Source organism: Apteryx mantelli, chromosome 4 (assembly GCF_036417845.1).
Source record: "Apteryx mantelli isolate bAptMan1 chromosome 4, bAptMan1.hap1, whole genome shotgun sequence".
NCBI classification, from domain to species: Eukaryota; Metazoa; Chordata; class Aves; order Apterygiformes; family Apterygidae; genus Apteryx; species Apteryx mantelli.
In genome coordinates this window covers 21489064-21514916 of record NC_089981.1, presented here as the reverse complement: position 1 = coordinate 21514916, position 25853 = coordinate 21489064, and the positions used below count along the sequence as shown (strand labels likewise).

Here is a 25853-nt window from a genome sequence, read left to right as displayed (position 1 = left end):
CTGCTCCCAAGGGTGAACCTGCGTGCTGCAAACACGCTGCCGATGTTGGAAAGCAGAACGGAGCGTTTCCGCGGCACAGAGAGCGCAGCGCTGTCACCTGCCCTACCTGCATCTCGTCCCAGGGAGGAGGAACGTGGTTCCTACTGCTCCCAGCGACGACGGGATTTCTCCTGCTCCTGTCCTGGCCTCTCTGATCTCCTACAAAAACACGTGCACCTCCAACAGGACAGATCCCCAGTTCACGGGTGAGGAACCAAAGAGCTAGACACGCCAGTACTCCGATCCAAATGTTGCGCTGCATCCTGGGGCTGCACCTCTCCCTTGCCTGCCAGCCCAAGCAGATCTTCACTTGATACCTTGACAAGTGGAACTGTCCATGCTGTTCTCTGCTGCAGTTTGCATCCCACTGCCGTTCCTTCCAAAGCCCGGGAAAAAGTCTTTCCTGTTCCCTGCTGATGCGTTGTCCCCTCTGCAGCCTCTCTGCTGTCATCTTCCCCATCTACCAGCAAGGGCAATCCACTTTCTCACCAAAGAAATTACAGATTTAGCTCCCTCTGGGCTACGGTTTGGGGAAGAATCAGGCGCAGCCACCTCCTTCCAGAGGAGCTCCTCCACTGAGGCCACATCTGCAACCCTCTGCTCACCCGCAGGTCTCCCTCCACGCTTTGGTGAACATAGGTGCTCAATTTATACAAACAAGGAGAAAGCTCCACTTAACTCCCACCGGATGGGAGACCTGCAGGCAGAGTTTCATCCGCCAAAAATCCAACTGGCTGTGGCCTAAGTATAGGGACCGGAGCAGAGGCAACGAAGAGCCAGCAGATGAGCTGTGCAGTGCTTAATGAAGGGTTGCGGGTAGTTGCACATCAGCGTGTCTTGAGATACCCAACAAGAAATTCAGGTCAACCGTGAACGATTACAAGATTCAGCTCCTCGCAGACCTTCTCGCAAAGCGTCTCTGCCTGGGACAGAGAGCAATTCCCAGCCTTTGAGCTGAGCAGCTGCGGGGATGTTACACTGATACATTATTCTTCGCATCAGCCGAGTGTGAAGGAACAGGGAATTTATTCTGAACCTACGCATTTTTACCACCAGTAGCAGGGAGCCAGCAGATCTCATTCCTCCAGGCACTCTGCGTGTGTCCTCGGGGAGTTCAGACTTGTTGGCAAAGCCTCCCTTTCGAAGTGTTGAACTGTTGCTCTTAAGCCATCAAGCAACCAAACCTCCTCTAAGCCGAAGTTATTTAATTTTCAGTCTCTTCAAGCTCTTTCTGTCTTCTTATACGGGAAATACACAGTTTTACATGTGCTGATTTCATGCTGTCAGGCTGCACTGGGGTCAAACTGTATTGCTCGTTTTCACCACCTGCTATAAAGCAAACGTACGTCCAATATAACTTGGCAGAAGGGCTTTTGAGTGAAAAATATCAGCATTATCTCCTCTTCGCAGCAGTTCAGCATAGCATCGTGTTCTGAACCTTGGGCTGGATTTTGGGACATTCTGGAATCTGATTCTTCAATATTTTATACTGTGGGAAAATATCTACTCAAGCCACCTGAGATAACAGACGGTGTCTTTTGGTTATTTCTCTATCCCCACTGCATCCAACCATTACAGCAAATGCAAGGCAAGCACAACACTGGTGCACAACCAAACGCAGCTCAGTTACGAAACCTTAACAGTTACGTCCCATGAGCTGAGCTGTCTCACCTGCCTGCACGTCTCCTCTGCGTGCCCCAGCTCCAGGGCAAAACCTGTACAACTTGCCTGGTTGCTCGGCTGACAGATGCTAACTTCTTCCAAAACTACAAGCTGATACTGCACCCCAAGCCCACAGAAATACGTAAGATTTGAACCACTCTGTTCCACTGTGAAGAACAAGGCATTGAAAACTGCTGTCCTAAAGAAGAAATGACAAGTTTGGCTTAAGATTTGCCAGAGTTCTCCGTGTGCCCAATTATCTGCTACTAGAAACTGCCAGCAGCCCAAAATAAGCAGATGACGTATGTGAGTTTTGACACACCATACTGAAACAGCATGCCGGCCTGCGTCAGACTGAAACTACTCTACGGAATAAAGTCAAAAGGGTAGTGCCGAAGACCGCATACACACCCTGAGAAGCTTAACAAATTTCTGTTCCTGTTTCACAATCTAATTTAAAAGGGCATTTTAATATAGCACTTGTAAACTTTTAACTGCCTAAGGTAGAAGCTAATCCCTGTAATTTTCCTTTAGGGAAGGTGCTTAATGGAGCCGACCTCTAACCACTTATTAAGGTGATGAAACGCTTACACAGCATGTGCTAAGAGCTGAGACCCTCCGCAAACGACACACACCTGTAGCCTCTACCTGCATCTCAGCTGCCGCACTGGCCCGGTTACTAGCTTCAACAGAGCGACTAGTGCGTTTGCACGCCATGGAATAAACAGTACACCAGCGCAACTAAAAAGCGGCCAAGGAAGCAACAGGCCACGAGAAGTTAAACCGCCCTGATGTGATTTATTAAAGTACATGAAACGGACACCTCTGTAGGCTTCAAGCTTTTAACGCCCTCAGCTCACCACAAACGATACACGCTGCAAAGATCCGGGTTGCCTGACTTTTTGGGGGGCACGGTGAACATCAGCCAAGTTGATACACCAAGGGGAGCCACAAGCAGAGGCTCTTCTGTCACCTGCCTAGGAAAGTCTTTCAGAAGAAAAGCTGAAGGGTTAAACCACTGAACATGCCTCCCACCTGCAGGTGACATAAGCACAGCTTTGGATCTGCTTCAACTGCACTTCTGTCACGTGATGAAACCCCAAAGCCTCCTAAGATATCTGAGAGGCCGAACAGAAAAGTGGAGGAGCTGCACCGCGATGCCAGCTGCTGTGACAGCAGTTGAGTCACATGTTATTAGACAGATGCCCAACTACAGGTCAGCATGCCCTGCCACCACGGGCAGCTTTCACTGTCTGTGAAAGTGCCACATGCTGCTGGCTACACAAAAAGCTTCCACTTCTTAAGACCCAGGTCTTTACACCAAGCAGCAACCCTGTTTCCTCAGGACAGCTACAGAAGTCAAGCCACACGCCTGAGGTTTTGCTTAGGCTGTTCACCATTGCTACCTCAAGTGTCACAGCTGCCTCAGCATTTTTATTAGAAATCCTAGGAGGGAAATTTCAACTCCAAAATGGAGAACTCCAAAATTCCTTCATAGTGCCATAATGGCGGCTTTTGGGAAGTCTCAATCCCCAACTTTTAAGATGCTTACAGCAGACACATTTTAAATGCCAGCCCAAGCAACGTTAGGAGTTGCGAGCCTGCGGTGGTTGCATCAAGGACATCCACTGAGGTGACCCCCATCTGCAGCTCCTCTCCCACGAACAAAACCAGGCGAGGTGTTTGTAACGGCAAATGTCCTCGCAGAAGCCAAACACCAACTTCAAAACAATGTCACAGGGCTACAGACCCCGTCAAACGTGCTACAGCAGAGCAAATCAGACTGGCACTCACACGGTGAATTACGCCCTCAGGAATGAAATTACTAGCAAGCAGGATGAACCAAGATACAGGAGATCCTGTTTGTGTGTTTATTTCCTTGACTACAACAAAAACCCAAGAGCACACAGGCTGTTTTTTTTTTTTTTTTTTTAAAGACCACAAGGAGTGCTAAGGCAGCTGAATTTCAAGGAGGCTTATGTTTTTCCTGTCTTGGCATCTTTGAAAATGATTGCCCGATGATTACTTTATATAAATGACTCACTGATGTGTTATAAAAAGGTCAGACAAGCTCCCGCCCAAATAAGGTTGCATCGTGTCTGAAACTGCACTGCACGCTGAACAGCAAAGTCAGCGATCTCTATCAAAACACGGTCGTCTACCTAGTAGAGGTGTTAGTAAGAGTTGAGTGAGAACCTCCAGTGCAAGGCGGTTTGACGCAACAAGCAATGTCCCCAAAAGCCCAAACGCAGAATATCCAGGGTTATTACATTACAGGAGATGCTGACGTGCACAGCTCCGAACTGTTCATTAGCACAAATACCCACGGTGAGCAACTGCGCTCAGAGTGATTCTCACCAGTCCTTGAATTGCTTTTTACGTTCGGGGAAGGAGCACGGAAACGCCAGCGGGCCCTTACCTGAGCTTGCTATCAGGTGCCAAGAGGCATCAGTTCAGCTGGAGTCGTTCTCTCCCCTTTGGGCATCTAACTGGCAGGGAGCTTTCCCAGCGCCGAGCCGCTCGTCTCCGCCACAGATCACGGTAATCCCCTGTCCTCAGCTGTCACACCCCGCCGCTTCCGAGCCTTGTCCTTCCGGCCGGCTTGCGTGTTCCCCGCTCAGTGCCGTGGCGCTCCTCTCCGCTGCTGCTGCGCACGGGCGCTCACGACAAGCGGCCGGGAGAAGAGGCAAAGCGGGAAGCTCTCTGCCCGCGGGCTCTCTCTGCCACCAAACTCACTGCAAAGGAAGCAGAAAGTTGGTAAGCTTCCCGTTTCTCGCACGCAGGCGGCATTGCCCTTCACCGGCGCTGGGGGGATTCGCGAGCAAAGGGTTAAATACGCTTTCCCCTTTGCAGCCTGCGCGCCCGGCGCTCAGGACCGCTGCATCTCCCCGCGCTGCAGGCAGCATGTCAGGGGCACGAACCGCTGCCCAGGAAGGGAAGCACGCGGTGACGGGGGGGCAGCTTCAGACCACGGAAAATAGCAGTGCTGAATCACAGCAAGCGAGCCCTTGGGCCGAGACGCCACAGACGTTTCTAAGCAGCGTTACCGGAGGCCGGCCGAGCTCCCGGGGGAACCGGGGCTGAGGAAGGAAGCGCCACTGAGTCACGGGAGACAGGGTGGGACGCGGCACCGGCAGACACCGCACCAAAAGACGAATCCCCGGCTTGCCAAAGGGAGCGGACAACACGCCTCTCGCCGTCTCTCCCCATCGTCCTTAAAAATTGGTATTTCTCCCCACTTTAAACAGCATCAAAAAATAAATAAAGTACCAACCCCCCCCCAAACAACGTACCGAAGGCACGAAGGCCGTCAAAGCGCAGCCTGCGGCACGCGCCGTACCCTCGGCTTCGAGGGCCCCGAGCGTTTGACGGAGCTCCCAGCCGCGCGTCGCCCCAGCACTGCCCGGACGGTCGGCAACACAAAGCCGAGCACTCGGACGGCGCCGGGCCGCGGAGCCCCACTCTCGCCGCCAAGCTGCCGCCTGCGCTGCAACTGTCAAAGGAGCCAAATCCACCTGCTGCCGCCTCGGCGGTGCCGGGGTGCCACGACCCCAAACGGCGCGGACGCCCCTTTTCGAGGGGGCTGCTTTTATCCCCAAGCACCCTATGGTGCGGATTACACACGTCTTCCTCCGCCCTCTCGATTCGCCTCAGGTTTATGAAGCGCTGCAGACAGCAGCGGTCACGGCGATAACAACGCTTTTCCGCCAAGTGCAATAGGACGATACGCTGGAATAGGCTGGCCTAAATAGCCCTTTATTTATAGGAACGCTTAAATGCAAGGCGGCATTTCCGTGCTATCTGGAGCCCTCAACACCGCGTGGGGCAGCACCGCCGGGAACTAAAACCTCCCCCCCCGCCCACCGTCTTCCCACTGCTGCCAGCGCTTGCGCTTTACCCTCGCTTTTGGACACGATTTTCGCAGCGCGCCTTCGAGCTGGGGTTAAGGCTCCCTGGCCGAGGACTGAGACGCAAGGAGCCAAGCGGGGAGGAAAAAAGGGACTTAAAGAGAAATACTCCGACAGCGCCTCCTCCCTGCTTATCCTACACCAGGCAAGAGCAGCAGAGCGCCAGAGCTGAACTGTTGCAACGTCAGAAAACGCGGCTTTGAACACAAGCTAAATCCTCAGAGCAAAACTGCTATTCTGCAAACACTTCTTCAGCAGCTTCTATTTTTAGACCTCAGAGGGAATAAAAACCATGGCCAAACATTTGTTTTAGGCTCTTTCTGCCTGGAACTCATCTCCACCAGACAACAATAAAGAAAAGAAAAAAAAAAGACGCATGAATTTTTCCTTTTTTACAGTCTCAGTATTAAAACGATTTCGACTTGACCTCATTAAAATAAGAGAAGCCAACTGGAGAACGTAGAAGCCCAGATGCTGCTTTGGGAATTGAAGACCAGCTTTCCCTCCACTCTGCCTTCCCTCCTTCCTCCAGTCCTGGGTCTATAAAAAGGCCAGAAAAAATCCCCATCTTTTGGGTGACGAACCGGCCTCAAAAGGAACTATATAAACAAGGACATTAGGAACGAGCTGCTTAAGGCTGGAAGAGAAGCTTACGTTTCTTTAGCTGTAAACTGAAGGAAGGTGCGACGCTGCTCACTCTCCCCCGACCAGGCAGCAGACCCGACGGATGCAAGCGCTCCTTACCAACGCGGAAGCGGGGTCCGACTGCAGCATCCGACTAAGCAAATCTGAAAGAGGCATTTAGTATACAAACAAAATGACTTAATGGCAGCTGTAGGTTTGCAAGCATCAAAGACTAATCCAGGCTGAATTTTGGATTTTGAGCTGGAACACGCACAACGCTCCAACACCGCTGGAAGGGGGGATAACAGTACTCGAATCCTCAGGCAAAGGTGAGCCAAACGGCAGCGCCTTCATCCCAGCGCATCCTCCTCCCAAGAGGCGTTGCTTCATTCTTTGCAGTCGGCACAGCAACGACGTGGGACCCGCTCCTCCGCCCTTCACCATCCTCTCGGTCGTTTTTGCCTCCAGAGGCACGGGGAAAAATTGGTAAACTGAGGGCTTTCACTGCATATCCTTTTTCCTACGTAAAGCTTCACCTGCTTTTAGGCTCAGTGGCCACTGCCAACTACAGGCTAGTTAAACGCAGCGAGTGTCCGAGGCAGATCCCTGGCACTAGGAGAGCTGGAGCTACAGAAACGGTCACTAATGAAAAACTAACGGGCAAGAAGGAAACAAAAATTAGGCGTCATGCCGCCAGCGACCCGTGCTCTCCTCGGCACGGGGGGAACCTTGTCTTTTTAAAACACACATAAGCAAATAACGAACATCCTCTCACTTGGAGCTACTGGGTCAACCAATGCAATAACTACGGAGGAAGTTAAAAATCCACTAACACAAGAAGAGACGACTCGTCCGTGGAAAGCTGGCAGCATCCTGGATTTCCATTACCTTCAAACGACAGCTCGGGATACTTAAAGCACGCTGTTAACTTCCGTTCCTCCACTGCAGCCCCGAGCAATCATGTCGAGTAGGAGAAAACTTCAGGAAAACAGGAAGTATTTGATCCAGCGCTGGAAAGGTACTGAGCAAATGTCTCCCAAAGCACCGCAATCTTCTACAGCCTTGAGGTATATGCAGTGCAGTATTAGGATACAGGAAATTTTTAAGGAGTATTAAAGCAACTTTTTTTCAAAATGCAGCATAACCTTGCCCTTCCTTTTTGTTTGTTGATCTCTCCTAAAATTACTCAAACTGAACAGCTACAGGCATTTTTGCTATTTTGTGCAAACGCAACATTTTACATAGACAAGAAAATTTAACGGTTATGTTCCCTTTGAGGAAATCTTTTGCACAAGAAGTCCTCCCCTCTTCTTTAATGGAAAACATGGTTATAAAAACCAGCTGGCAGGAAGGCTTGAGGCAGACATAATCCTGGGGGCATTCCTCGTCGTGCAAAACAGCAACGGCACCCAGGTCATGGAGCACATTCTGCTAAACGCAACTCGCCAACTTTGAAATCGATATAAAAATAACTCGAGTTTTTTATAGCGTGGAAATCAACATCCACGCAACTTGGTCCAAGCTCTAAAATACTCCTTATAATGCGTGCTGCATTTGGCTGTGCCCGCTTTACCATGGCGAACCCGAAATGCTTGTCTGCTGCGGAGACCACATCTGCCAAGCCTGCCGGGGGCAGGAGACGAAGATGCAGCATTGCGGTTGAAAGCTGCACGTCTATCCATCAATTTGAAGTAAGCGACATCATTGCAACGACGGCGTCCGCACTTTGAACACAAGTGTAACAAAATCAGGTCATGGGGAAGCAGTGCAAGCGCAGCCTGGGCTCCTGCACCGGGCATCAGCGACCAGCAGCTGCTCGTCCGGCCATCGGTCGCGTTGGAGAGGCCACCCCGGCCATCGGTCGCGTCGGAGAGGCCACCGGCTGGGAGCTGGGAGCGCACAGCACCAACACGCAAACCAGTCTGGAGAGCAGCGATAGTGGTTCCCTGAGAAGCCTGATAATGGCTTTTCTTTTTTGGGGGATGGTGGTGGTGACAGGGTCAACAAGAAACTTTAAAGACTGACAGCGCTCTGCTGGTGCAGAAGATCCGGCAGCCCTCGCAGCAAGCGTACCAGGTGACAGCGAGCAGACCGAGGGACTCGCGCCCGACTGCGGCAACCTCTCTTTGCCAGGCAGCCTCTGCGGGGGCACGCGGCTGCCACGGGGGAGCTCCAGAAGAAAGCAGGACAACTGGTATAATCTTAATCATTTCAAATAAACTTGAGTCACCCACAGAGGAGCCAGCCAAGCATCCTGACAATTACTTACAAGGATAATACAGTTCATAAAAAAGTACCTTACACCAATTAATAGCATGTATTATTATATACTATTAATATAACATGCAACAACATAAGGCCCCCTGACATCCCTGCCTCTCTTCGCAGGCTGCTCCAAACAAGCATGAACCTGAAATTCAGGTTTGCTGCCTCTGCTGCTTCCCCACCCGGTATTTGGAAATCTGTTATGACGATCACAAAATCAGGACTAGGCAGAGACCCAAAGCAGCTTATCCCCGCAAGGAAGCCGGGACTTGAATTCGAGCTTCAAGACACGGGAAGAGGGCGCGAGTGCCCCAAGCTCACGGCGCAGGGCGAGCGCTGCCTGTCGCCGCACATGGGCAGACAAACATATCAGGGAATTATTTATTCCTAGGAAGGTAGCTGCCACCTTGCCCAATCTCACAGCGCCCGGCCGTCAACGCCAGTGTACGCATGACCTCCTTCCCAGCGGGTCGCCGCGCTCCCCAGCGTCTGCCACCCGAGACGCTCAGCCGCATCCCTGTCAGGCTGGCCAGCATCTGACCCCTTTGCCCAAAGGGCTCACGGCAATCTCAAACGCCTTGGACATTTATGGAAAAAGACGGGAAAATGTACATCTGCTAGTCTATGAAAAAATACAAAAAAGGTTCTTTATGGGACATAAAAGGAGGAAAAGGCAAGTTACTCACCTAGCCAAGGACAGAGGGTCCTAACAGAGGATGCTGTTACTTCATCAGAGCTCTTCGACCCTTAGTACTATTAAAGCACCATCTCTGCCTCCAACTAAACCCAACTAGGAGAGCTTCGGGGAGCTTTCCCCAAGGGCATCACCCCCCAAGTGCGCCAGCCTCACCCTGGCCTATTTTTAAAGGCAAGGGGAAGAAAAGGGTTAACTGCGTGAAGGCAATTTCATATCAAAAGACACTTAAAGGGTGGCATGATCAACACCTGAGAAGGTGCTGCTTTTGGAGGACGTCTCTGGACGATGTCCCCGTAGAGCTGGTGGGAGCAGGTCCCGGAGAGCAGGGCCAGCACAGGGTCAGACCCCAGCCCGTCCGTGCCACCACATTGCAGAGCTGAGGCACCCTTAGGAAAGCACGACTGACCCAAGGCAACAGCAGGTAGATAAGCCAGGTGACTTGGGGAAGACATCAAGCCAAGAGCTTGGAAAGGAGCACGAGGATAAGAGGCAACGCCTCATCCTTCTGTTTTTCCGAGCAGCATCTTCAGCCAAACATGCTTGAGAAAGCAACACAAGGAACTTCACAAAAACCAACGCTCAAAACCGCAGTGGATCTATTACTTACAATTATCGTTTTCCACGTCCTCAGCATTTCCAGCATGAATAATGTACAACAACAGAAGCGGGATAAAAGCAAGTCAAAGGGGACCACAGCAGATTTAAGTCTATCAATGAAAACGTTTGAGAAGCATTTTTCCAGTGAAAACTGGAGCTTACAGGAGGTAGGTGACACTGCACATGAAAGAACTACAAAAACTAAGGAAGGATCTTCTCCACCTTGGATGAGACAAAAAGCAGAGGGAGAAATTTAAGTAGATGAGAGACTGACACTGATATAAAGACAAGCATTTGGTAAGAAGAAGAGACCCATGTTCTGGGCAGTGGGTAGAGACCTGGGCAGACACATCTTGAATATAAATCAGTTGTTGTTGCTCCAGTGGCTTCCATGCTGTGGTCAGCAGAGCACTGGAAATCCATGAATTACACTGTACTGCCTTTCTTGGTTGCCTCTGGCAGCCCCTTCAGGCAATTTATCTACATGAGATTTCTATAAAAAAAAGTCTGATCCTTATAAAACACACAACCTTATAAAACACGCAGAAGTCCATAAATTGAAAGAAGCTGAAAAGGCACTGCCCCGACGTTGTGAAGAAAGCGCAAGGAGCTCCAGTCATTGGCAAGACTGCCCATAAAAACAAGCAGCCATTTTCTGCAGATGTTGTTCTCCCCTGGAAGCAAATGAAAATAATTCAAGTATTAGCTGTGTTTCAAAAGGACAGCGAGAACAAGACAGTCTGACTCAGCTGAAGACATGCTCAACTAAAGGGAAAAAAAATGATAACTTGAATTTGAAAGATGCTCAATTGCTGAAGGCGAAACCCAGTATGATGGGGACACCACACATCAAATAAAGTTGCTTTTATCATCCTTTGCGTGGGTGAATGTTATAGCGTTTTTAAGAACTAGACAGTTCACTTGAACACACATGTTAATTCATTTAATTGCTACAACAAACATCTGCAAGCAGGGTGATGATTTCTTCTGCAGTTTGGTAAGTGAGAAAGTTTAAACTCCAAGACCAAATCCTGGGAGAGCTGAATGTGTCCCAGAGCACAGTGGGATTTGGCACTATGCAAAAATGGCTTGAAATAGGAAAGTTGTCAATCAATGGAGATCTGAGAAAAGTGGAAGGTATTCTGATAGGAAAGGCATGAAGAAATCACTTTTATTTATTACTCCTCTGAAGTAAATACCTAGGAATAAGCTCCAAGCCTGAGTTAGAACATGACCGCAGGCCTTGAAATAAGACTTTGAAATAGAATACCAATTGCGTGGGGGCAGGGTGGGAAGGAGGTTGCATTTTATTTTTACAGAACATCAAGGGTAGGAAGGACTGTCAACACTGGTCCTCTTTTTAAAGCACAATCACTTCAGTCTTGTCCTGGCAGAGTACAAAAAAAAAGTTCATCTTTCCTAATACTCAACGTGTTAACACAGCTACTGCTCCCCAGCTGCAGAAAGCAAGATGAAACTGCATCTCTACAGAAAAATTGTTGATAAGCCAGAGCAAGCATACTGTTCCTCTACCAGTGCTAGCCTTGGCTTGTGCTGGGATCACGGAAAGAAGTTCTCCAGTAAATTGTGTTGAACACGCAGATTCCTTATCAGTATTTCATGCACAAAATTCCCAAAATCTTAGCTCTACAAGATAATCAGCAAAGTTCAGCAGTTAGGAGATCATCTTCCACTATTGCATATTTTTAGCATTTGTGTCCATCACGTGTTCACCCTCCTCTTCACTGGCCCATGTAAGCCAGGACCTGGATTCCCATCTTAGCTGACGCTGGGCACAGACCTCCCCGTCTTTCAGTTCAGGAGCTAAAGAATCCCAAACTACATCTATAACGGCACAGAAATGCCAGTGCTAGGACATGCCAACCAACCTGCTCATGGTAGCTCAGATACCACTCTGGGGACCTCAGCCTGGCGCCATGTGGCTGCATAAAGCCGCCTGGGCATCTCCAAGTGTCGCTGCATTTAGCAAACTGCATCGACTGTCATAACCCAGCAGAGCGTCTCCAAGCCGTCGCTCGGGCTGCGGCAGTCCTGTGCGCGCCTGGGCTTTCCACGGGCACGGAAACCACTTCGTAAAGGTAATTCGGTCACCCAGGAGAAGCACAACTCGTGGCCACACCTGTGCCAGCACAGCAAGGCAGAACACACGCTAGAAACGTGCTGTTTAGCGATGCAAAGCAAGCCACAGCGCTTCGGTAATCTCCAGGGCTGTTTTCCCACTGTTAGTCTGCAAAGTAGCCAGGAGAGGCGCCTGCATTGCAAACAAGCAAAATCAAACATACCACTTCAGCTCCGGTTCTCAGGATTTCTATCCTTCTTCCTTTGCCGCTGCTTCCGACAAATGCCCCGCCGCAGCAAGACCCAGCCCCTTCCAGAATCAGGCCCTTTCCCAAAGGGGGCTGGATCGCGGCTGCTCCAAGCAGCGGATCGTCTCTCTTTGGCTGTTTCTCCGCTGGATCCCGTTTCTGGGTTCGAGCAGATAAGCACCTGGGTGGGGTCTCAGCGCTCAGCAAGACTTTCCTGGCATATTTGACAAAGGTCAGGACTTTACCAAGTCCACGATGGGAGGGCGAGTGCTAATCTCATTTGCAGTGCTAAAGCCCATAATGCACTAAGGCTCTTACGCGTTTCTCCCACTTCCTTCCATTGACAGAAAACAAAAGCCTGCAGCGTTGCTCACCCTCACAAAATATTTGCCTTTCCAAACCTCTTCTGCCCTCCTTGTTTTGGAGGTGTTCTCAGTAGAAAAACAGCTTAAAAAAAGAAAAGAGTAATAGAGCACTCTTGGTCCCAACTAAAAGTAGCAGCATACAATTTGGGATAGAGGCCTTTTGTAGCCCACCTGGTAAAAGCGATCCAGGTGTAAGGGCACATCAGTCCGACCCTTTTCCCCCGCTGGGGGTCGTGCACCCTGCTGTCTCCTCCGTGCTCCTAGGTCCTGCAGAGAAGATGATGCTCAACCCGTGCAGTCCGCAGCGACGGCGCCACTGCTGCCCTGCACACCTCCACGGACCCACTGCAAGGAGTTTCCCCTGCTTTCTAACCGCGTGCCATCTTCAGACGACAGATATCCCATGTGCTCTTGAGTATCTGCTCTTTCTCTCTTCTCACCGTACAGAGAGTTGTACTTCCTTCCTGTCAGAGCATCGTGCTTTACCTAAAAGCCACCAGGATGAAACCCGTGCTCTTGCTGACACTTGTCGCCTGTTCGGTGGCGGTAGGAAGCGCTCTCCCGCCCCGACGTGCGCAAGCCCCGCAACGCTGCCGCCCAACAGGGCACCAGAATTAAACACGGGTGTCACACGAGGAGATAGGCCCAAGCAAAATCCTCGTTACTGCAACGACTGCCACGTGGCCTCGCCGAAAGCGGGGCTTGCAAGCGCGCCGTCGCCTCGCGGCCGGGCTGGGCCACGCTCGGGCAGCGGCCGCACGCAAAGCTGCTGCAGGAAGCGGGCTGGGTGCTGCAGGGAGCAAGGAGCTTTTTTCAGGCTCAGCGCCGGACCGCTGACCGGAGGTGGCATTGACACCTTCCGTACACTGCGTTATCTTTTCTGACTGATCTCAGTCCAACAGCACAAATGCTTGTGGTCATTAAAAAAAAAAAAAAATAAGAGAGAGAGAGAGAGAGAGAGCGAGCGCAAGAGAGGCAAGAGGCATCACAGCAAGTCATGTAAGTACTTGCCGCGAGCAAAACAACCTTGGCTCAGGGAATTTTTACTTCATTTATTGTCAATCAACAGGAACTCCTAGTCACCGATTCGGATGTTGAGAAAAAAAGCAAATACAGCCAATAAAACCCATCAGCACGCACCTTTCCTCTCCCTTGCCCAGGCTCAGCCGAAGCCGGGCCGTCCCAGCCGCTCGGCGACACTCGCATCGGAGCAGGGCTGCAGGCAGACGGGCTCCTCGACTCGACCCTGCCCGAGACGCTGTTTGGTTGCACAACGCTTTCGGGTCCTTCAAGGGGCAAAGCAGCATTGTGAAACCCAAGTTCGCTGCACTGATTTCAAACACGGGGCTCCGGAGAGAGGGAAGGATGGCGGATGTGGCTACACCGAGACAAATTCTCGGACGGCTTCCTTTACCCTAGGGCTCAAGCTTTGAACCTGCCAGCTGGCCAGGGCCCGTGACTGGTTAGAAACATGGAAACCAGGAAAGATCTGGCCTGCAAAAACCAAGTCCCTGGGGAGGGAAGAGGGCCCGATCCCCCAGCGCTTCGGCTGCACTGCAAACGCATGCTGCTTCTCGCACCGGACAGAAGGAGAAGCAACAGCTCCTACAGCGAGGCACGTAACCATTCTCCTTTTCTCATTATATTTTAATTAATCTAACAGGAGATGAGTGCATTATGTTCCCCCTGTTTCTGCAGAATAACAGTTAAGGAAAACCACACCTTTCTCCTCTCAAGGTCAAACTTAAGAATATCTCCAGAGGGAAAGGCAACATTATTTAAATGCAAAGCAGCAATTGTGACATTAACCACGTATTACAGGTCTTATATTGAAACACCTAAAAACGATAATTACCCGGAATGACTTTTTCCGTTTTCACGGACAATGCACTAAATCAGCTCCATTTCTACGAGCGCAGACAGGGAAAAGAACAGGGAAACGTGCACGCGGCAAAGCTTCTAGGACAACCCGAACCTGGCACAGACACCTCTAGCTAATCCTTTCCAACACACCGTCGAGAGCGATCATACATGGGAGGGGGGGTTGTTATTAACATTCGACTCGGTGGCTCCCGTCGCCCAACGTCAGCAGCTGCGAGCAAAGAGAAACGCCTAACCATGCAGCGCACCACGCAGTTTTTTTTAGAAAGCCCAACCGTTTCCGGCTGGTAGCTATCGATAGATAATATCAGCGAGCCTAACCTGAGAACGCCTCCCCGGCCTCTTCTCCGGCTCATCATACCACCTCTTTTCAAGAAGCTTTTTCGATGCCACTTTGATGTTCACAAAACACCAGGAACCGCTTGGCCCATCGCAGGGATCTGTAATGACTTTTCAATTTGTAGACATCGGAAAAATAGCAGCCCGCAGAGGGATGAAGGTGACCTTCAAGTTTTACACTGGAACTGGTTTCCTATCTGTATCATCTCAGAAAAAGGTATTTGCAGGAAAGCCCCAAATCTGTCCGTGCAGTCAGCCGCCGACCAAGCCACTACGCAAAGGTCCGAGTTGAAGTTGTTACTTCTTACGCCTGGTTTCCTACATGGGATCGTTCGTTACGGCATTTCTCTCAGCATGCCCTTTCCTTCCGTCCCGTAACTTTCAAACCTGTTGTCCAAGTTCAATTTTTCAAGAGAAGCAAAGGTCTCAGCCGCTTCAAAGAAATGGGCGCCCTGGGAGCAGACGCAGCAACCCCGCAACTGCGGCAGCTGAGGGAAAAGCTGAGGCACAAGTCACCCCTTCCGCTTGGGAAAGGGCCCTTACAAACCATCCCCAGCTCAGGAATTGCACTCTCAGACAGTGAAACAACCAGACAAATCCATGAGAAAGCAGATTCCGCTACTTCTCCTGCCCATGGGCTACTCCTCCCTCTTCTCCTCCCCCCAGCAGCATGTCTTTGGCTGCGAAAGCTACTGGAACTACAGAAATTTAAAAGAAAACATTATAAAAAGTTACTATTAAAAGGAGGTCATAGAAGAGCAGCAGCTTGAAAATAGCATCAGCTAAAAATATCTACACCCCACACCCATTTTTAGAGAAAATGTTATCGGATGCTTACTTCCCAATGTTACCATCATCTTTATTTATTTATTTTTAATTAAGGTGGTATTTTCTTACGAAACTTTGAAAACTGGCTTTTTGTTTTCAAGGAACAGAACAAGAGCAGCTCAGGAAAAGACCTTGTCCACTGCCTCAAAGATCCAGTTTGTCTATGCAGTGTAATGGCAAGATACTGCCTCAATCTGGCAAGCGCAAATCTTAATTTTCCTCTGAAGTCACTGAACTCTGCAAAGTAACTTTCTAAAAAGAGCAAAGTATTTCAGCCACCTGTATTAAGTTGCAGACAATCGGTGCAATATAGATTTTTTTTTTCCCTCCCCATCGGCCAGGACACGAAGGCAGGGAACGTGGGGAAAAGGTAACATGGACAAACGGATCAGCTGCAGCACAGACCAGGCACCCCTGAAACCCTGGCAGTTGCACGTGCGAGGCTCCAAACCTCAGCTTGTCTCATCCCAAGTCTAGGCCAGACAGTGCGCTGGAAAAAAAAGGAGTTACAGACGGATGCAGTGGATCATTCAGCCTGCTGCCCAAAGCCCCGCTGCCTCTGCAAGGTGGTGACTGAGGATTAGCGGACACCAGAGAAGCGCCGGTGCGCTGCCGCAACGGCTCCCTTCAACAGCAGCCCTAGAGCCGCTCCAGGGTGGTCTTTGGGAGCTGCTTTAGGATATGGGTCATGCAACGCCCCTTAGGGGCACACTGCAGAGTCTGGATGATTTACTCTGTAGCAGGCATTTCTTTTAAAAAAGAGTCAGATACGGCCTACTGTTAATTTGTAACAGTTCATCCGCGGCTCGCTTCCTAGGATGCCCTGCAGTACTATGCCTTGAACACACGGCATTAATAATAAACCACATTTTGGACAGTTTAAGACGTATTTTTTCAGAGAGAAGAGCCTGCCTTGCCCTCGGGAGAGCCACAGCAGTCCTGGCTGGCAGCTGTATCGGGTCGCGCACAGGGAAACCCAAGCAGGGGCTGTGCACACACCGTGCCCTGACCATAAAGGCTGCTTAAAACACATTTAAGTGTCAACACCAGAGGCGCGAAAGGCAGTACATACACAAAAGCATCATCTGCCAGAGCAGAGCACAGCAGAGCAGGGTAAATACAGATAAAGCTTAATCCTTATAAAAAGACCAAGAAGCTATGCTAATCAGCCTCTCTGATTATTAAGTTCTGCTTTAAAGACCAGCTACCTCTAAAACATTACTCAGCTTGTACTTGCAGAAGTTTGCTGGTGTTGGCAAATTCAAAGTTTTAACGCGAGGTTTAATTGCGGGCAAGCTTGACTTCGAAAAACGCCAGCCAGGAAATCCTCGGTGATCCGTCCAGAGCCACTGCAGTGGCCGTATGCGCATCTGGACACGCCAGAACCTCCTCCGTGCTGTTCACCGACCGCGAATGACCCTTAGGGGCTTCATAACTGCAGATTACAGCAGCGCAGGCTGAAAGCGCCAGCCAGGGTGTAGCAAAACTACAGGTCAAACAGAAGAAAGGGAGGCGCAATTCAACGTACTCCCGCAGAGTTTTGTACCTTTTCAATGCTTAAATAAGCTCTGGTTTATCGACCGCTTAGAGAAGTACCAGGGAATTACCGCAGGCGGATTAGTGAAAGTCTCCACTAACATACGGCAATATTTTAAGAAACCTCAGCATTTCAGAGCGTGCAGTTGCCTCCAAAGATGCAAATGAAATCCAGTGATAATTTTGCTCCTGAAATTACGTTCGGGTCACACGCTCTGGCCTGCAAACACTGCTCACAGCGTGCTGCGGAGGTGCTGTGCAGAGAAAGGCCAGAAAGCTGCTCCAAAGTTAGCCTCACCAAGAGGAGAGCAGGCTGCTTGTTTTGGAAAAGGATGACAAATAATTGAGCACATGACAGAGAAAAAGAAAAAAAAAGGATGAAATAGTAGCAAGCTTTTTATCTTAGCAAATATACATATTTGAAACAAATACACGCTTTGTTTCCCTGCACGTCTCATTGCCCTTCAGGACATACATCCATGACCTTCCCTTTTTCTCAACGCCACCAACAAAACAAGTCAGCAAAAGTCCCCGGGACGCCAAGTGCTGGCTGCCGCCCCCTCGTACCAACACAGGCTGGCGCCGATTCCTTCTGCGCCCTGCCTGCTCGCTTCCACCCGTGGTCTTCCCCGGGCTCGGCCTTAAGGCGTTGGTCCTTCGGCCAGCACCTCTTTCCCTGGTCACCCAGTGAACAGCTCGTACCGCAAGAGTCCTACTCCTCGGCCAGTATCCGCAGGGAAAACTCAGGTTGCTCCCCGGTCAGCGGAGCTAACAGAGTCTTGCTTATAAAGGCAGCACATCTTGCGATAAATCTACGTATCATTCACTTAAAGTCAAAGCAGGGATCTCACTGAGATGCAGAAGAGACTGCACAAAACAGAACTCGACCGACAAGTGGTTTCTCCGGTTTCAAACAGGGGGAAAGCCGACAGCCTGTCCCAAACCGACAGCGTTCGTGCTAGCCGTGTCTCGTGCAAACTCTCCGGTGCTTCCTGCGGCGCAGACCACAGCTGTCACCTTGGCAGGGCCCCGGCAGGTCCCCCGGCTGCATCATCCCTGACCCCAGCAGACCTAAATTCCTACCTTTACTCCATGCGCTCCTCTGTCAACGCTGTTGGAAACTGGCCTGGTTCAAAAGTGGCAGCATCAAAGACGTGGAGCATGCAAGTCTCCCGTTTCCCTAAGAAGTCAGGATAAATGCCTATCAAAAAAAAAAAAAGAAAGAAAATTTAAAGAACTAACCTGAAAACTACGAGCAGAGGAACAACCGCAGCCATGTTACGCAGGCCTTAAAAATAATAATAATAAAAAAAAAGCGTGCTTCAGGAGATGCACGAGGCCCAGGCTCCGCGGGAGCGAAGGCCCCGGCTCACCGCAAAGGAGGCGGCGACGTGCTCGGGAATGGTCTTTCCCGGGTCCTCGCACAGGCACGGGGCTCTCGGCCGCTAACTCGTTTCTGTAGGATCAGTAGGGATGAACTCGGAAACCTTGCCCGTGTGACGTCACCGCTGGGTTGGCTTCTAAGCAAAGCGAGCTTTTTATAGAAATTCCCACTGACAAATGTCATCCAGCAAACCCTGGGAGCCTTGGTCGAGCGGAAGGAAGGAAAAGGGAAAACAGCAACGCACCGTCAGCGAGGCCGAGGCCGGTGGGCGGCGTCTCCGGAAAGGAACCAAAACAAATCCAGGCCCCGAGTTCACTCCCCGCGGCCTGCGTTTGAGGCAAGAGGCGCAGGGAAGAGCAACGCTACCTGGAGCGCTGCCTATTTCTGCACCAGGGCAGGGAGGAGGAGGAGGAAGAAGAGGAGGGAGGAAAGGGAGAGAAAGGCTGAGCTTCAAGTTTGAGGAGCGCGGATAAGGGCTAAAGTTTAAGGAGAGTGCTTGTGCAGCAGAGGGGGTTTTCCAGCTCTGTATTCGCGCGGCAGTCGCTGCGTGTCCGAAAAGCACGCTGGGGGTGTCTGCGCCCTCAGAGAACAGGGAAGACTCTTTTCTATAAATACTCCCAAACCATTAGCCAGCAGCATCTGCTGGAAGCTCTCACCAAATATTAATGGGAACAAAACTGTCCAGCAGTTTGGTCAAGTTCCTGCACGTGCGTGTGCGTGTGTGTCAGCCTTTTCTCCGTAACTCTGCTCAGCACTCCCACAGCGCTACAGAGCGGTTCCTCTTCCTCCCTTGGCTGCTTCTTACCTCATCCTCAACCGGGCATCCACGTGGAGGGAGCCACACGACAGCCAAGTGACTCACGCGGCAGCAATGTGGGTGGGAGCAGCTTCCATGCCCGGCTCCTGAGGCCACAGCCTTTTATGGCATTTTTAGAGTGGAGGCCGTTGTGGTTTGCAGCACTTGGCTTTTCGTCTCACCCAAGCCTTAGAGAAAACGGATGGTGCTCCTCAAGGCTACGGTGGGACCGGCCGAGAGGCCGGGCAGGTTAGGAGAAAGCGAGCGGCTGTCCGCACTTCCTTGCCCGCGGGAGCTCGCTGCTGTGGAGCTGCTGCCACCGGGACATCACGCGGCAGCAGCACAGCTCGAGTCCCGCCAAGTCACCAGCCTGTGAGTTATTCTGTGGACACCTTAACCAATAAAGCCCAGTTTTCTAAGGATTTATTCCCTCTGGCCCCTGAGTTTTCCCTTCTCCGTCTCCAGTAACGAGTGCCCAGGCAAGAAGGAACCCATATTGCTCCTGTTCTGGATGGGAAGCCCAGCGCACAAGAGCCAGCAGCTGCCCAAGGCTGCTGCAGCCGAGTCCCGTCCGCCTCCTGCTCCGCGGGAGCTCCTACCTAGGTCTGCAGCTCCCATTTCTTAGCCAGCAAGGAGGAGATCAACTCCTCAGATTTTCACTCCGTCAAATTTAGATGCGACAGGTCCAAAGGTTAAATAGTTATTCAGGAAGAACAGGCAGGGGCGTTGCACCAAAAACCAGGCTAAGACCTTTCCCAGCAGAGAGGAGCAGGGGCAGAAATGCCGCTTTCCAGGCCCACGGACCACCGACGTGGCCCAGCAGCAAAGCCGGTGGTTCGCCTACTCGGCTGCGCCCTTGCAAAGCGGACGCTCGCACAGGTAACTAAAAGAGCATCCCCAGACATTGCCCCAGGCGGTTTAAAACAGGCTCGCGGCCATAAGGGCAGAGCAGCTCACGTCGCAGGACAGCTCTGCTCCCCCGTCTGCTGGAAGCGTTAGCTGCTTTAGGAGAGGAGGACGGGAACGTTTCTGCCTCTTCACGCGTACCCAACCACGACTCCAGACAGAGCGGCTAAACAAGAGCCGACCGCGCGCTGAAACCCTCCAACCCTACCGCAAGGTAAGGGCGCCCTGATGGCGGCCCGACACGCTGCCCTCGGCCCGGCAACCCGCCGCGTCTGCCACGCGCGGCGATGCCCCAAAGATGCCCTGCGCGAGGCTCCCGCGCATGCAGCGTGCCTGCCCCGCGCGAGCGGTTCTCCGCCGTTCCCCGAGCGACTCCAAAAGGGAGAGAACTTCTTCCTCCTGCTGCTCAAGCCTGCAAAGCGTCTTTGAAACCCGCACGTGGCTGGCGTACGCTGTCCTCCTTCACGCTTCGCGCTACAGGCGATTTCTCCGCGCGTCCTCTCAAGCGAGCCATCTCACAGCTGCTGCTCTTAACCCGTTCGAGGCAACAGAGAGAACGCCCCAGGCAGATTAAGATGAAATCTTTTTCTCTCCAAGCAAGTAAAGTACATTTCCAAGCTCAGGGACTCCTCTGGCTATTAGATAACGGACTAAGATTACAGAATTAAAGCTCAGCAAATAGTCCTGTGAAAGGCTCCATCCTGTGCAAAGGAATACAGTGCATCTCCTGCAGTCTTCAGGGACTACGCAAAAAAGCGAATCTTGCCATAAGGACAAAAACATCACGCCTAATTACTACCCTATCTTACTTTTAAGTTCTGCAGAGCTAAATCTGTCATAGGAAAGCAAAGGGAACTCTGTCTTCCCCCATTTCCCATGAAACTATGAGCCACGCACCAATTACAGACTCCTCGAGCAGCAGCTATGTAAGAGGCAGCACGAGTTCCTCAGTTCTCACTCCCCTTCGCTTTGACCAGCAATATCAAATTTGACCAGGAAAAAAGAAACCAGGAGGAAAAAGGCACGCAGAAGAGCACTGACAGGCAAAGTAGCACGCCGAAAGCTCCTACGCCAGCGTGCTGAGGGACCGCACTGACCTGGCCCTCCAAGACGAACGTGCCGTGGTTCTTCTGCCTCCTGCTGTGCAATAACACACCCGCGTTTAAAGTCATTTTGATGCTTTGGCCCACAAACAAGAAGGCTGCTTCAGGCAGCAGATTTCTCTGCAGACCTAAAGCACCGGACACCGGCTCCTACGGAGCAGAAAGTCCTGGTAATGCGGAAGCGGGGCTGTGGCAGGGGAACCAGCGCAGTCAGGCTTTCAACGCACCTGCGCTTTGCAGCTGATCGCATCTCAAAAGCAGCAAATTCAGACAGTCCCTCCTTGTGTTTAGAGCCATCTCTTCCCCAGGCGTATACTCTGGTGCCTAATAAGGGCTGAGTTCTCTAACAGAGTCAAGTCTTGCTGCGTATTTTAAAGCTCCTCTCCCGCAGGAGAATGAAAACTGTTCTGCTGACTCTGGAAACCTATGCAAGAAAAAAAAGAAATCCAAGAAATTGCCTCCTTTCCAGGATCTACAAAGTGTGTTACTCACAGCAGAGCCGAAATGGTTTACGCAGACAGATAAGAGCCTTCCGGCAGGAGACACGGACAGCACGCAGAGGCAGCAGGTCCCTAACACGCAGCACAAAACCCTTTAGGATGAAAAGGAAGTTCTTCATTGTAATCTTGGCTCCGAGAAGAGAAGGGGGCAGGACAACATGATGCAGGTGATGCTTGAAACGAACTGCCTGTCATCTTTTAGGGAGGGGGGAAAAAAAGCCCGGAGAAACATCCAACTGCGTGCAGGCTTAACGAGCTATGACCTTGGTGGCTCCTTTACGGGGTCGCAGCCTTCGGCTACCGAGGCGGCTTGCTTTTGGCGCGACGACAGCCTCCTCGCCCAAGCGCCGGGGGAAGCAGCTCTAGCGCCGGAAGCAATGGCCTCTAATTAATTACTAAATACTGCGTGTGCACACGCAGGAGCCTGCCAGCAGATGGATTACAGGGAGGACAGATTGCCTTTTGGGGTTTTTTTTTTTTTTTTTTTGAAGCAATAGTTCGCTGCTCGCCCTGCCGAGAAAGAATTTAGCCTGCCTGTTGCCGAATGCGCCCAGCGCAGACTCACTGAATTCAAACGCTTCGACTCGCAGATCTGCTTAACTGGAACTGGTCTGCAAATTATATCCTCTCCGGAGATTTAACAAGCTTCCCAATTACAAACTCAGCAGGGCAGGTTCCCTCCAATAATTAACTCCCCCCCCGTGCAGTACAACACAGCACGGAGAAACGAAGCATGAATCAACCCTTTTGGCAGTGCGCATCCAGCTGGGAAAGGCAGGACACGTCACGGCACCGGCACACCGGGGAACACCCTCCCCACAGTCCTGTTTACCCAGTCGTAGCCAACGCAATCACTAGGCAAAGGCTGGAAGTACGTTTGGGGCTCAAAAGTCAGCTGAAACAGGTCCAGTCTCTCCTCCCACTCCATAAACGCAATCCAAACAGGGTCGGCTCCCAACGATAAATGAATGACATTCACTGGAGCCGGCGCCGCAGCGCTGACATAATCCGCGTCCTTTCATTCTCCTTGTGCTGCAAGTGCTAAAGATGCTTTTGTACCTCCTCTGAAGTGCTCCATTGAAAAACCATGGCAACCAGGGCACTGCATTCAGCCGCTCTCCAAAGAGAGTCATTCCCCTTCTCCCTCAATAGGCTTTCAGAAGATTTGGGGGAGGAAAAAATAAAAAATAAAAATAAAAAAAATCACTCTTCAGAAACTCAGCGCAACCACAGGAAAACACTGCCCAACTCAACCCTGGTTCGGCCACGACAGCTGTATTTGGGCAGCCCTCACGAGGGGCTACAGGCTGGCAAACGCCAGGCGAGCCCGGCCCCTCCGGCTGCCGGCAGTCACCTGGCAGCTACAGCGCGAGGGGCTGTGGACACAGAGCGCTCTTACCTACCGGGTTCTGCAGTTAAGGAAGACTCAAATGCCCTATTTGAAGTCCTGGAGTTTGACGACACAGCGGCAGCATCAGATAGGTAAAACATCTGATTTGCTTTGGAAATTATTCAGTGCTCTTTACAGAAACTCTCCGTTTCTTTTTGGTTATCACAAGACTGTTCAGTTCCAACAGTTTAGTGTGAGAAGCAGCGAAGGAATGAAGCAGCAAGTTATTCCAGGACCTCTACAAGGCAGTAGATGTTAAGGAGTTTCGGAGGGTTTTTTTCTTGCTCACTCTTGACACTTTTCTGCGCTGCAGAGTTTGGAAGTTTGTCTGCTGCCCCCATGTTCTCCTCCTTTCCGAAATGGAAACATTAAGCCGTGTGGGCACGGAGATCAGATGGAAAGAACAGAGCGGCTCCCACTAAAAAAAAGCCCTAACTGAAAAAATGAAGCGAAAAGGCCGTCTTGGAAAAGGGACGTTTGGCTAAGATGGAAGGCCTATGGTTGGTTTGTTTGCTGAAGAAAGCAAACATTGGTAGCTCAGCTTGCAAACAAAAACAATCTTATGCACCATCAGCAAAAAGTGAAAGAACTTAAACATGACCTAATGGTCGTAACATCCCTTATATGTAATTTTAAGGGACTAACTTCTTTCCAAAACCCACCACATGCTGTTAGGGAGCCACGTTCCAAGATTTAAGCTTTTACAAACAGAAGCCTTTAACCTCAATGACTGCAAAAAGTTCCTGCAAAAAAAAATAGAGCAGCATAGAAAATGTAAACCAGGTCCTATCTCGTTAAGGAGACCATTCCACAAACGAGGCACAAAAACAGACTTTGTGCCTGCCTGTAGGAAACTGCCCCAGATGCAGCAGGGTATAACGTGGCACCGGCGCCGAGGACGAGGGCGTCCCGCCGTTTAAATGAGGCAGGCTTTGATTCATTTCAAAGCAGCCAGGAGTCTGCGTTTGCCAGCTCTCAACACGCCATTGCCAAAAGCACAACTACGACAGCATTTCTGCTGGTTTGGCAGAGGTGCGAGTTTGGAAGACGACAGGTAGTGTAACGCCTCAATTTGAAGAGCGTATTCTCAAAGGGGGAAACGGAGGCGCAAAACGGTTAGCCGGTTTCTCACGCAGTCAGATGAAACGAGAGCCCATCTGCTGAACCCGGACATCCCCTAAACACCACCAGCTTCCAGCCACCACGGAGCGTCAGGCAACAGACAAACTACGCCGAAAAGGTCATTGCATAAATCCACGCTCCCAAACGCACGGTGGCTACGAGCGCTCCTATGTGTCTGTGCCGCTGCAGTCCGATATCCGCAAGGACAACTGTTTGCTGGTGTGAGCCAAGGGCATTGCCGGATTTCCTGTGGGAATACTGGATGCGAGGTTACAGTCGCACCAAAATTTCCATTATATCACTGCTCCGGCCAACTCCCGTTGAAGCATTAAAGCAAGGCGCAGCTCAGATAGAGCAGATAAGAGCTAAGCGCTTGAATTCTTTGTGCTCGACCAGGGCAACTTTCAATTCTGTGTTCTTCCACTTAAAAGGAAATATATTTCTTCTGGCTAACAATGTCATCTCTCTCAAGATCGCTGTGGAAAGATAAGTAAGAGGGGTAAACCAAGGACAAGCCGATAGGTTAACTCTGAAATTGCCGACTTCTCTCTGCTCCTGCCACCATCCACAGCGCTACTTTTAAGCGGGAAGAAAACAGGAGGAAGCTTGAAAAGCAAAACAAGAAAACCCTTTGGGGAAATTCTCGCAGTCCACAGTGAGCTCCGCAATGGCCTGTCAGGATAACTGCGATCGCTTTGGGAAAAGTTGTGTTCAGACAAAGCGGAGCTGCGCTCTTTGAAGCACAAAAGCGGACACGAGTCCAAGCAAAGTGCCACAGTGCCTCCTCAGTATTAATCACAGCGCCAAAGATAACATCCCTGATCGCAACGCATCCAGGGTGGGTTGGTAAGCTATCGTCAGAGAAAAACATCTCTTCAAAACAGGCGTTCGCCATTGGTTACGCTGAGTAACGAAAGACGACGCACATTTGGAGATAACATACCCCATCTTACAGGCTCGTACAGTCTGGCAGAAGCATCAGTTTAGCTCATGCTGGACAAATCCAGTTAAACCAGGCACCAGCCAACACTTCCTTGTGAGGAAGGCAAAGACCGAAGGTGTTTAGAGGCTGAACTGTTGTGCCCTTACTTCTAAATATATGGGAATAACATTACAAAGGGTCTTATACTTCTTTACACAAGCAATAAAAAAAAAAAAAAAAGGAGCCAACGTAACCAAGGGGCTTGCATGGGACATCTGCGTTGCCACTGCAACATGCATGCAGCAAATAAACTGGATTTTGATATCCGTTACTTTACGCCACTCTTACAGTCTCAAATAAGTAGCAACAAAACGCTTTCCTTCCCATGTACCTTACGGGAGAAAAACCAGAAAAAGCTGCCCCCCTGAAAGCCGTGTGACAAACCTCCGTTACGGCTTTGAAGGCAGAGATTTATTACGGGAACATCCGACTCGCTGCCTGCCAGTAGCTGGCCAAGCTGACCATCAGAAAAACCGCAGAGACGCGCTGAGAATTAATGCACGGGAGTGCGACGGGAAGCAGCGCGCTCCCAAAGCTTTCCTTTGCCACCTCCCTGGGAACGAGCAAGCCAGCTCCTTCTCCGCCTGGGAAGCGGGAAGCGT

At 50.9% G+C, this 25853-nt stretch overlaps 1 protein-coding gene across 5 annotated transcripts in view; it reads right to left on the bottom strand.

The window, feature by feature from the left end:
* The window catches only part of LOC106494859 (USP6 N-terminal-like protein), a 96508-nt gene that overhangs the window by 38624 nt on the left and 32031 nt on the right, over positions 1–25853 (bottom strand). For 3 of the 5 annotated variants that reach the window (XM_067295946.1, XM_067295945.1, XM_067295947.1), the window contains exons 2-3: positions 18152–18269; positions 4121–4436 (exon numbers count right to left, since the gene is read on the bottom strand). The gene's annotated coding sequence lies outside the window, so the exon portion shown is untranslated. Of the gene's footprint in view, positions 1–4120; positions 4437–4994; positions 5067–18151; positions 18270–25853 lie in introns of those variants that run through there. The other 2 variants (XM_067295948.1, XM_067295949.1) reach the window with 2 other exon arrangements.